The following is a 9,941-nucleotide window of genomic DNA, read 5'->3' on the forward strand; positions in this document are numbered from 1 at the left end:
AATGGGGATACCTAGTCAGTTGTATAGGGAAAGGGGGATACCTAGTCAGTTGTATAGGGAAAGGGGGATACCTAGTCAGTTGTATAGGGAAGGGGGATACCTAGTCAGTTGTATAGGGAAGGGGGACACCTAGTCAGTTGTATAGGGAAGGGGGGACACCTAGTCAGTTGTATAGGGAAGGGGGGACACCTAGTCAGTTGTATAGGGAAGGGGGGACGCCTAGTCAGTTGTATAGGGAAGGGGGGACACCTAGTCAGTTGTATAGGGAAGGGGGGACACCTAGTCAGTTGTATAGGGAAGGGGGGACACCTAGTCAGTTGTATAGGGAAGGGGGACACCTAGTCAGTTGTATAGGGAACATGGGATACCTAGTCAGTTGTATAGGGAACATGGGATACCTAGTCAGTTGTATAGGGAACATGGGATACCTAGTCAGTTGTATAGGGAACATGGGATACCTAGTCAGTTGTATAGGGAACATGGGATACCTAGTCAGTTGTATAGGGAACATGGGATACCTAGTCAGTTGTATAGGGAACATGGGATACCTAGTCAGTTGTATAGGGAACAGGGGGATACCTAGTCAGTTGTATAGGGAACAGGGGGATACCTAGTCAGTTGTATAGGGAACATGGGATACCTAGTCAGTTGTATAGGGAACATGGGATACCTAGTCAGTTGTATAGGGAACATGAGATACCTAGTCAGTTGTATAGGGAAGGGGGGATACCTAGTCAGTTGTATAGGGAAGTGGGGACACCTAGTCAGTTGTATAGGGAAGTGGGGACACCTAGTCAGTTGTATAGTGAAGGGGGATACCTAGTCAGTTGTATAGGGAAGGGGGATACCTAGTCAGTTGTATAGGGAAGGGGGATACCTAGTCAGTTGTATAGGGAAGGGGGATACCTAGTCAGTTGTATAGGGAAGGGGGATACCTAGTCAGTTGTATAGGGAACATGGGATACCTAGTCAGTTGTATAGGGAACATGGGATACCTAGTCAGTTGTATAGGGAACATGGGATACCTAGTCAGTTGTATAGGGAACATGGGATACCTAGTCAGTTGTATAGGGAACATGGGATACCTAGTCAGTTGTATAGGGAACATGGGATACCTAGTCAGTTGTATAGGGAAGGGGGACACCTAGTCAGTTGTATAGGGAAGGGGGACACCTAGTCAGTTGTATAGGGAAGGGGGACACCTAGTCAGTTGTATAGGGAAGGGGGACACCTAGTCAGTTGTATAGGGAAGGGGGACACCTAGTCAGTTGTATAGGGAAGGGGGACACCTAGTCAGTTGTATAGGGAAGGGGGGACACCTAGTCAGTTGTATAGGGAAGGGGGGACACCTAGTCAGTTGTATAGGGAAGGGGGGACACCTAGTCAGTTGTATAGGGAAGGGGGGACACCTAGTCAGTTGTATAGGGAACATGGGATACCTAGTCAGTTGTATAGGGAACATGGGATACCTAGTCAGTTGTATAGGGAAGGGGGACACCTAGTCAGTTGTATAGGGAACATGGGATACCTAGTCAGTTGTATAGGGAAAGGGGGATACCTAGTCAGTTGTATAGGGAAAGGGGGATACCTAGTCAGTTGTATAGGGAAAGGGGGATACCTAGTCAGTTGTATAGGGAAAGGGGGATACCTAGTCAGTTGTATAGGGAAAGGGGGATACCTAGTCAGTTGTATAGGGAAAGGGGGATACCTAGTCAGTTGTATAGGGAAAGGGGGATACCTAGTCAGTTGTATAGGGAAAGGGTTATACCTAGTCAGTTGTATAGGGAAAGGGGGATACCTAGTCAGTTGTATAGGGAACATGGGATACCTAGTCAGTTGTATAGGGAACATGGGATACCTAGTCAGTTGTATAGGGAACATGGGATACCTAGTCAGTTGTATAGGGAACATGGGATACCTAGTCAGTTGTATAGGGAACATGGGATACCTAGTCAGTTGTATAGGGAACATGGGATACCTAGTCAGTTGTATAGGGAACATGGGATACCTAGTCAGTTGTATAGGGAACATGGGATACCTAGTCAGTTGTATAGGGAACATGGGATACCTAGTCAGTTGTATAGGGAACATGGGATACCTAGTCAGTTGTATAGGGAAGGGGGATACCTAGTCAGTTGTATAGGGAAGGGGGATACCTAGTCAGTTGTATAGGGAAGGGGGGACACTTAGTCAGTTGTATAGGGAACATGGGACACCTAGTCAGTTGTATAGGGAACATGGGATACCTAGTCAGTTGTATAGGGAACATGGGATACCTAGTCAGTTGTATAGGGAAGGGGGACACCTAGTCAGTTGTATAGGGAAGGGGGACACCTAGTCAGTTGTATAGGGAAGGGGGACACCTAGTCAGTTGTATAGGGAAGGGGGACACCTAGTCAGTTGTATATGGAAGGGGGACACCTAGTCAGTTGTATAGGGAAGGGGGACACCTAGTCAGTTGTATAGGGAACATGGGATACCTAGTCAGTTGTATAGGGAAGGGGACACCTAGTCAGCTGTATAGGGAACATGGATACCTATCAGTTGTATAGGGAACATGGATACCTAGTCAAATATAGGGAAGGGGACACCTAGTCAGTTGTATAGGGAACATGGGATACCTAGTCAGTTGTATAGGGAACATGGGATACCTAGTCAGTTGTATAGGGAACATGGGATACCTAGTCAGTTGTATAGGGAACATGGTATACCTAGTCAGTTGTATAGGGAACATGGGATACCTAGTCAGTTGTATAGGGAACATGGGATACCTAGTCAGTTGTATAGGGAACATGGGATACCTAGTCAGTTGTATAGGGAAGGGGGGACACCTAGTCAGTTGTATAGGGAACATGGGATACCTAGTCAGTTGTATAGGGAACATGGGATACCTAGTCAGTTGTATAGGGAACATGGGATACCTAGTCAGTTGTATAGGGAAGGGGGGACACCTAGTCAGTTTGTATAGGAGGGGACACCTAGTCAGTTGTATAGGGAAGGGGGACACCTAGTCAGTTGTATAGGGAAGGGGGACACCTAGTCAGTTGTATAGGGAAGGGGGACACCTAGTCAGTTGTATAGGGAAGGGGGACACCTAGTCAGTTGTATAGGGAACATGGGATACCTAGTCAGTTGTATAGGGAAGGGGATACCTAGTCAGTTGTATAGGGAAAGGGGGATACCTAGTCAGTTGTATAGGGAAAGGGGATACCTAGTCAGTTGTATAGGGAAAGGGGATACCTAGTCAGTTGTATAGGGAAAGGGGATACCTAGTCAGTTGTATAGGGAAAGGGGGATACCTAGTCAGTTGTATAGGGAACATGGGATACCTAGTCAGTTGTATAGGGAAAGGGGATACCTAGTCAGTTGTATAGGGAAAGGGGATACCTAGTCAGTTGTATAGGGAAAGGGGGATACCTAGTCAGTTGTATAGGGAACATGGGATACCTAGTCAGTTGTATAGGGAAAGGGGGATACCTAGTCAGTTGTATAGGGAAGGGGGGACACCTAGTCAGTTGTATAGGGAAGGGGGGACACCTAGTCAGTTGTATAGGGAAGGGGGGACACCTAGTCAGTTGTATAGGGAACATGGGATACCTAGTCAGTTGTATAGGGAAGGGGATACCTAGTCAGTTGTATAGGGAACATGGGATACCTAGTCAGTTGTATAGGGAACATGGGCTACCTAGTCAGTTGTATAGGGAAGGGGGACACCTAGTCAGTTGTATAGGGAACATGGGATACCTAGTCAGTTGTATAGGGAACATGGGATACCTAGTCAGTTGTATAGGGAACATGGGATACCTAGTCAGTTGTATAGGGAACATGGTATACCTAGTCAGTTGTATAGGGAACATGGGATACCTAGTCAGTTGTATAGGGAACATGGGATACCTAGTCAGTTGTATAGGGAACATGGGATACCTAGTCAGTTGTATAGGGAAAGGGGGATACCTAGTCAGTTGTATAGGGAACATGGGATACCTAGTCAGTTGTATAGGGAACATGAGATACCTAGTCAGTTGTATAGGGAAGGGGGGATACCTAGTCAGTTGTATAGGGAAGTGGGGACACCTAGTCAGTTGTATAGGGAAGTGGGGACACCTAGTCAGTTGTATAGTGAAGGGGGATACCTAGTCAGTTGTATAGGGAAGGGGGATACCTAGTCAGTTGTATAGGGAAGGGGGATACCTAGTCAGTTGTATAGGGAAGGGGGGACACCTAGTCAGTTGTATAGGGAACATGGGATACCTAGTCAGTTGTATAGGGAACATGGGATACCTAGTCAGATGTATAGGGAACATGGGATACCTAGTCAGTTGTATAGGGAACATGGGATACCTAGTCAGTTGTATAGGGAACATGGGATACCTAGTCAGTTGTATAGGGAAGGGGGGACACCTAGTCAGTTGTATAGGGAAGGGGGGACACCTAGTCAGTTGTATAGGGAAGGGGGGACACCTAGTCAGTTGTATAGGGAAGGGGGGACACCTAGTCAGTTGTATAGGGAACATGGGATACCTAGTCAGTTGTATAGGGAAGGGGGATACCTAGTCAGTTGTATAGGGAAGGGGGACACCTAGTCAGTTGTATAGGGAACATGGGATACCTAGTCAGTTGTATAGGGAAAGGGGATACCTAGTCAGTTGTATAGGGAAAGGGTTATACCTAGTCAGTTGTATAGGGAAAGGGGGATACCTAGTCAGTTGTATAGGGAACATGGGATACCTAGTCAGTTGTATAGGGAACATGGGATACCTAGTCAGTTGTATAGGGAACATGGGATACCTAGTCAGTTGTATAGGGAACATGGGATACCTAGTCAGTTGTATAGGGAACATGGGATACCTAGTCAGTTGTATAGGGAACATGGGATACCTAGTCAGTTGTATAGGGAACATGGGATACCTAGTCAGTTGTATAGGGAACATGGGATACCTAGTCAGTTGTATAGGGAACATGGGATACCTAGTCAGTTGTATAGGGAACATGGGATACCTAGTCAGTTGTATAGGGAAGGGGATACCTGATCAGTTGTATAAGGAAGAGATCTAAATCAGATTATATAAAATTTCTCGGTCTGGGTGATTAACTATAGTTGTATAGGGAACATGGATTAATCTAGTCAGTTGTATAGGAACATGGGATACCCATCAGTGTATAGGAAACATGGGGATACCTAGTCAGTTGTATAGGAACAGGGGATACCTAGTCAGTCAAATGAGGAAACATGGGATACCTAGTCAGTTAATATAGGGAACATGATACCTAGTCAGTTGTATAGGGAAGGGGGACACCTAGTCAGTTGTATAGGGAAGGGGGACACCTAGTCAGTTATATAAAGGGAAAAGTCAGTTGTATAGGGAAGGGGGACACCTAGTCAGTTGTATAGGGAACATGGGATACCTAGTCAGTTGTATAGGAAAGGGACACCTAGTCAGTTGCTTATAGGAAAAGGGGAATACCTAATCAGTTGCTATAAGAAGAAAAGGGATACCTGGTCAGTTGTATGAGGAAGAGAGGATACCTGGTCAGTTGTATAGGGAACATGGGATGCCTGGTCAATTGTATAGGGAACATGGGATACCTAGTCGGGTGTATAGGGAACATGAGGATACCTAGTCAGTTGTATAGGGAACAGGGGATACCCTAGTCAGTTGTATAGGGAAAAGAGGGATACCTAGTCCAGTTTGTATAGGAAAGGGGATACCTAGTCAGTTGATTATAAAGAACATGGATACCTAGTCAGTTGTATAGGGAAAGAGATACCTAGTCAGTTGTATAGGGAAGAGGATGACACCTAGTCAGTTGTATAGGGAAAGGGGACACCTAGTCAGTTGTATAGGAAAGGAGACACCTAGTCAGTGCTATAAGGAAGGGAGATACCTAGTCAGTTGTATAGGGAAAAGGGATACCTAGTCAATTTGTATAAGAACATGAGATACCTAGTCAATTGTACCAAAGGAACATCAGCTACCTAGTCGGTTGTATAGGAAGGGGGATACCTAGTCAGTTGTATAGGGAACATGGGATACCTAGTCGGTTGTATAGGAACATGGGATACCTAGTCAGTTGTATAGGAACATGGGATACCTGAGTCAGTTGGTATGGAACATGGTATACCTAGTCAGTTGTATAGGGAACATGGGATACCTAGTCAGTTGTATAGGAACATGGGATACCTAGTCAGTTGTATAGGGAACATGGGATACCTAGTCATTGTATAGGGAAAGGATACCTAGTCAGCTGTATAGGAACATGGATACCTAGTCATTGTATAGGGAATGGGCTGAGATATCTATCATTGTATTAGGGAAGGACAATCCTAGTCAGTTGTATAGGGAAACACCTAGAAAAGGACACCTAGTCAGTTGTATAGGGAAAGAAAGGATACCTAGTCAGTTGTATAGGAAAAAGAGGATACCTAGTCAGTTGTATGGGAAGAGATACCTAGTCAATTGTATAGGGAAGGGGGACACCTAGTCAGTTGTATAGGGAAGGGGGACACCTAGTCAGTTGTATAGGGAAGGGGGACACCTAGTCAGTTGTATAGGGAAGGGGGACACCTAGTCAGTTGTATAGGGAAGGGGGACACCTAGTCAGTTGTATAGGGAACATGGGATACCTAGTCAGTTGTATAGGGAAGGGGATACCTAGTCAGTTGTATAGGGAAGGGGGACACCTAGTCAGTTGTATAGGGAACATGGGATACCTAGTCAGTTGTATAGGGAAAGGGGGATACCTAGTCAGTTGTATAGGGAAAGGGGATACCTAGTCAGTTGTATAGGGAAAGGGGATACCTAGTCAGTTGTATAGGGAAAGGGGATACCTAGTCAGTTGTATAGGGAAAAGGGGATACCTAGTCAGTTGTATAGGGAAAGGGGATACCTAGTCAGTTGTATAGGGAAAGGGGATACCTAGTCAGTTGTATAGGGAAAGGGTTATACCTAGTCAGTTGTATAGGAACATGGGATTAAATCTATCATTGTATAGGAACATGGGATTAAATCAGAATAACAGATAGGAACATGATTAATCTAGTCTGGCCGACAGGGAAGGACACCTAGGGGTCAGTCAGATAGGGAAGGGGGACACCCTAGTCAGTCAGGGAACATGGGACACGAAGTCAGTTGTATAGGAACATGGATAACGAATCAGTTGTATAGGGAACATGGGATCACCCATCAGTTGTTAGGAAGGGGGACACCTAGTCAGTCAGAGGGAAGGGGATTAACTCAGTCAGGTATAGGGACATGGGACAACTAGTCAGTCAGGATAGGAACAGGGGATACCTAGTCAGTTGTATAGGGAACATGGATACCGAACAGCTTGTATAGGGACATAATGGACCTAGTCAGTCAGGATAGGGGAACATGGGATTAACGAACAGTTTGTATAGGAACATGGACACCTAACAACAGATAGGGACATGGATACCTAGTCAGCTTGTATAGGGAAAGGGGGATACCTAGTCAGTTGTATAGGGAAAGGGAGATACCTAGTCAGTTGTATAGGGAAAGGGGGATACCTAGTCAGTTGTATAGGGAAAGGGTGGTCCTTCTGTAGCTCAGTTGGTAGAGCATGGCGCTTGTAACGCCAGGGTAGTGGGTTCGATCCCCGGGACCACCCATACATAGAATGTATGCACACATGACTGTACGTCGCTTTGGATAAAAGCGTCTGCTAAATGGCATATATTATTATATTATTAGTCAGTTGTATAGGGAAAGGGGGATACCTAGTCAGTTGTATAGGGAAAGGGGGATACCTAGTCAGTTGTATAGGGAACATGGGATACCTAGTCAGTTGTATAGGGAAAGGGGGATACCTAGTCAGTTGTATAGGGAACATGGGATACCTAGTCAGTTGTATAGGGAACATGGGATACCTAGTCAGTTGTATAGGGAACATGGGATACCTAGTCAGTTGTATAGGGAACATGGGATACCTAGTCAGCTGTATAGGAAAGGGGGATACCTAGTCAGGATAGGGAAAACATGGGATGACCTAAATGTCAGGTAGGAAACATGGGATAACGAGTCAAATAGATAGGAACATGGACAATCTAGTCAGTCAGTATAGGGAAGGACTCCTATCAGTCAGGATAGGGAAGGATTACCTAGTCAATAGAATAGGAAGGACACCTATCAAATAGATTAGGGAACATGGATAACGAATAACAGATAGGAAGGATACCTGAACAATCAGATAGGAAAGGGGGAACTCTAGTCAGTTTGTCAGGAACATGGGATTACCTAGTCAGTTGTATAGGGAACATGGGATACCTATCAGTCAGTATTAGGGAAGGGGGACACCTAGTCAGTTGTATAGGGAAGGGGGACACCTATCAGTCAGTATAGGGAAGGGGGACACCTAGTATCAGTCAGTATAGGGAAGGGGGGACACCTAGTCAGTTTGTATAGGGAACATGGGACAATCCATCAGTTGTATAGGGAACATGGGATTAAATCTAGTCAGCTGTATAGGGGAAGGGGGACACCTAGTCATTGCATAGGGAAGGGGGGGACACCTAGTCAGTCAGAATAGGGAAGGGGACACCTAGTCATTGTATAGGAAGGGGGACACCTAGACAGTCATATAGGAAGGGGGACAATCTAGTCAGTCAGGTATTAGGAAGGGGACAACTAGTCAGTCATTAGAGAATCGACACCTAGTCATTGTATAGGGAAGGGGATACCTAGTCAGTTGTATAGGGAAGGGGGACACCTAGTCAGTTGTATAGGGAAAGGGGATACCTAGTCAGTTGTATAGGAACATGGGATACCTAGTCAGTTGTATAGGGAACATGGGATACCTAGTCAGTTGTATAGGGAACATGGGATACCTAGTCAGTTGTATAGGGAACATGGGATACCTAGTCAGTTGTATAGGGAACATGGGATACCTAGTCAGTTGTATAGGGAACATGGGATACCTAGTCAGTTGTATAGGGAACATGGGATACCTAGTCAGTTGTATAGGGAACATGGGATACCTAGTCAGTTGTATAGGGAACATGGGATACCTAGTCAGTTGTATAGGGAACATGGGATACCTAGTCAGTTGTATAGGGAAGGGGGATACCTAGTCAGTTGTATAGGGAAGGGGGGACACCTAGTCAGTTGTATAGGGAAGGGGGACACCTAGTCAGTTGTATAGGGAAGGGGGATACCTAGTCAGTTGTATAGGGAAGGGGGATACCTAGTCAGTTGTATAGGGAAGGGGGGACACTTAGTCAGTTGTATAGGGAACATGGGACACCTAGTCAGTTGTATAGGGAACATGGGATACCTAGTCAGTTGTATAGGGAACATGGGATACCTAGTCAGTTGTATAGGGAAAGGGGGGATACCTAGTCAGTTGTATAGGGAAGGGGGATACCTAGTCAGTTGTATAGGGAACATGGGATACCTAGCCAGTTGTATAGGGAAAGGGGGATACCTAGTCAGTTGTATAGCTCGCATCCGCTACAAGACCATGGTGCTTGCCTACGGAGCTGTGAGGGGAACGGCACCTCAGTACCTCCAGGCTCTGATCAGGCCCTACATCCAAACAAGGGCACTGCGTTCTTCCACCTCTGGCCTGCTCGCCTCCCTACCACTGAGGAAGTACAGCTCCCGCTCAGCCCAGTCAAAACTGTTCGCTGCTCTGGCCCCCCAATGGTGGAACAAACTCCCTCACGACGCCAGGACAGCGGAGTCAATCACCACCTTCCGGAGACACCTGAAACCCCACCTCTTTAAGGAATACCTAGGATAGGATAAGTAATCCCTCTCACCCCCCTTTAAGATTTAGATGCACTATTGTAAAGTGACTGTTCCACTGGATGTCATAAGGTGAATGCACCAATTTGTAAGTCGCTCTGGATAAGAGCGTCTGCTAAATGACTTAAATGTAAATGTAAATGTATATGGAAGAAGGTACTCTGGTCAGACAAATTG

Source organism: Oncorhynchus gorbuscha, linkage group LG01, assembly GCF_021184085.1.
Source record: "Oncorhynchus gorbuscha isolate QuinsamMale2020 ecotype Even-year linkage group LG01, OgorEven_v1.0, whole genome shotgun sequence".
NCBI lineage: Eukaryota > Metazoa > Chordata > Actinopteri > Salmoniformes > Salmonidae > Oncorhynchus > Oncorhynchus gorbuscha.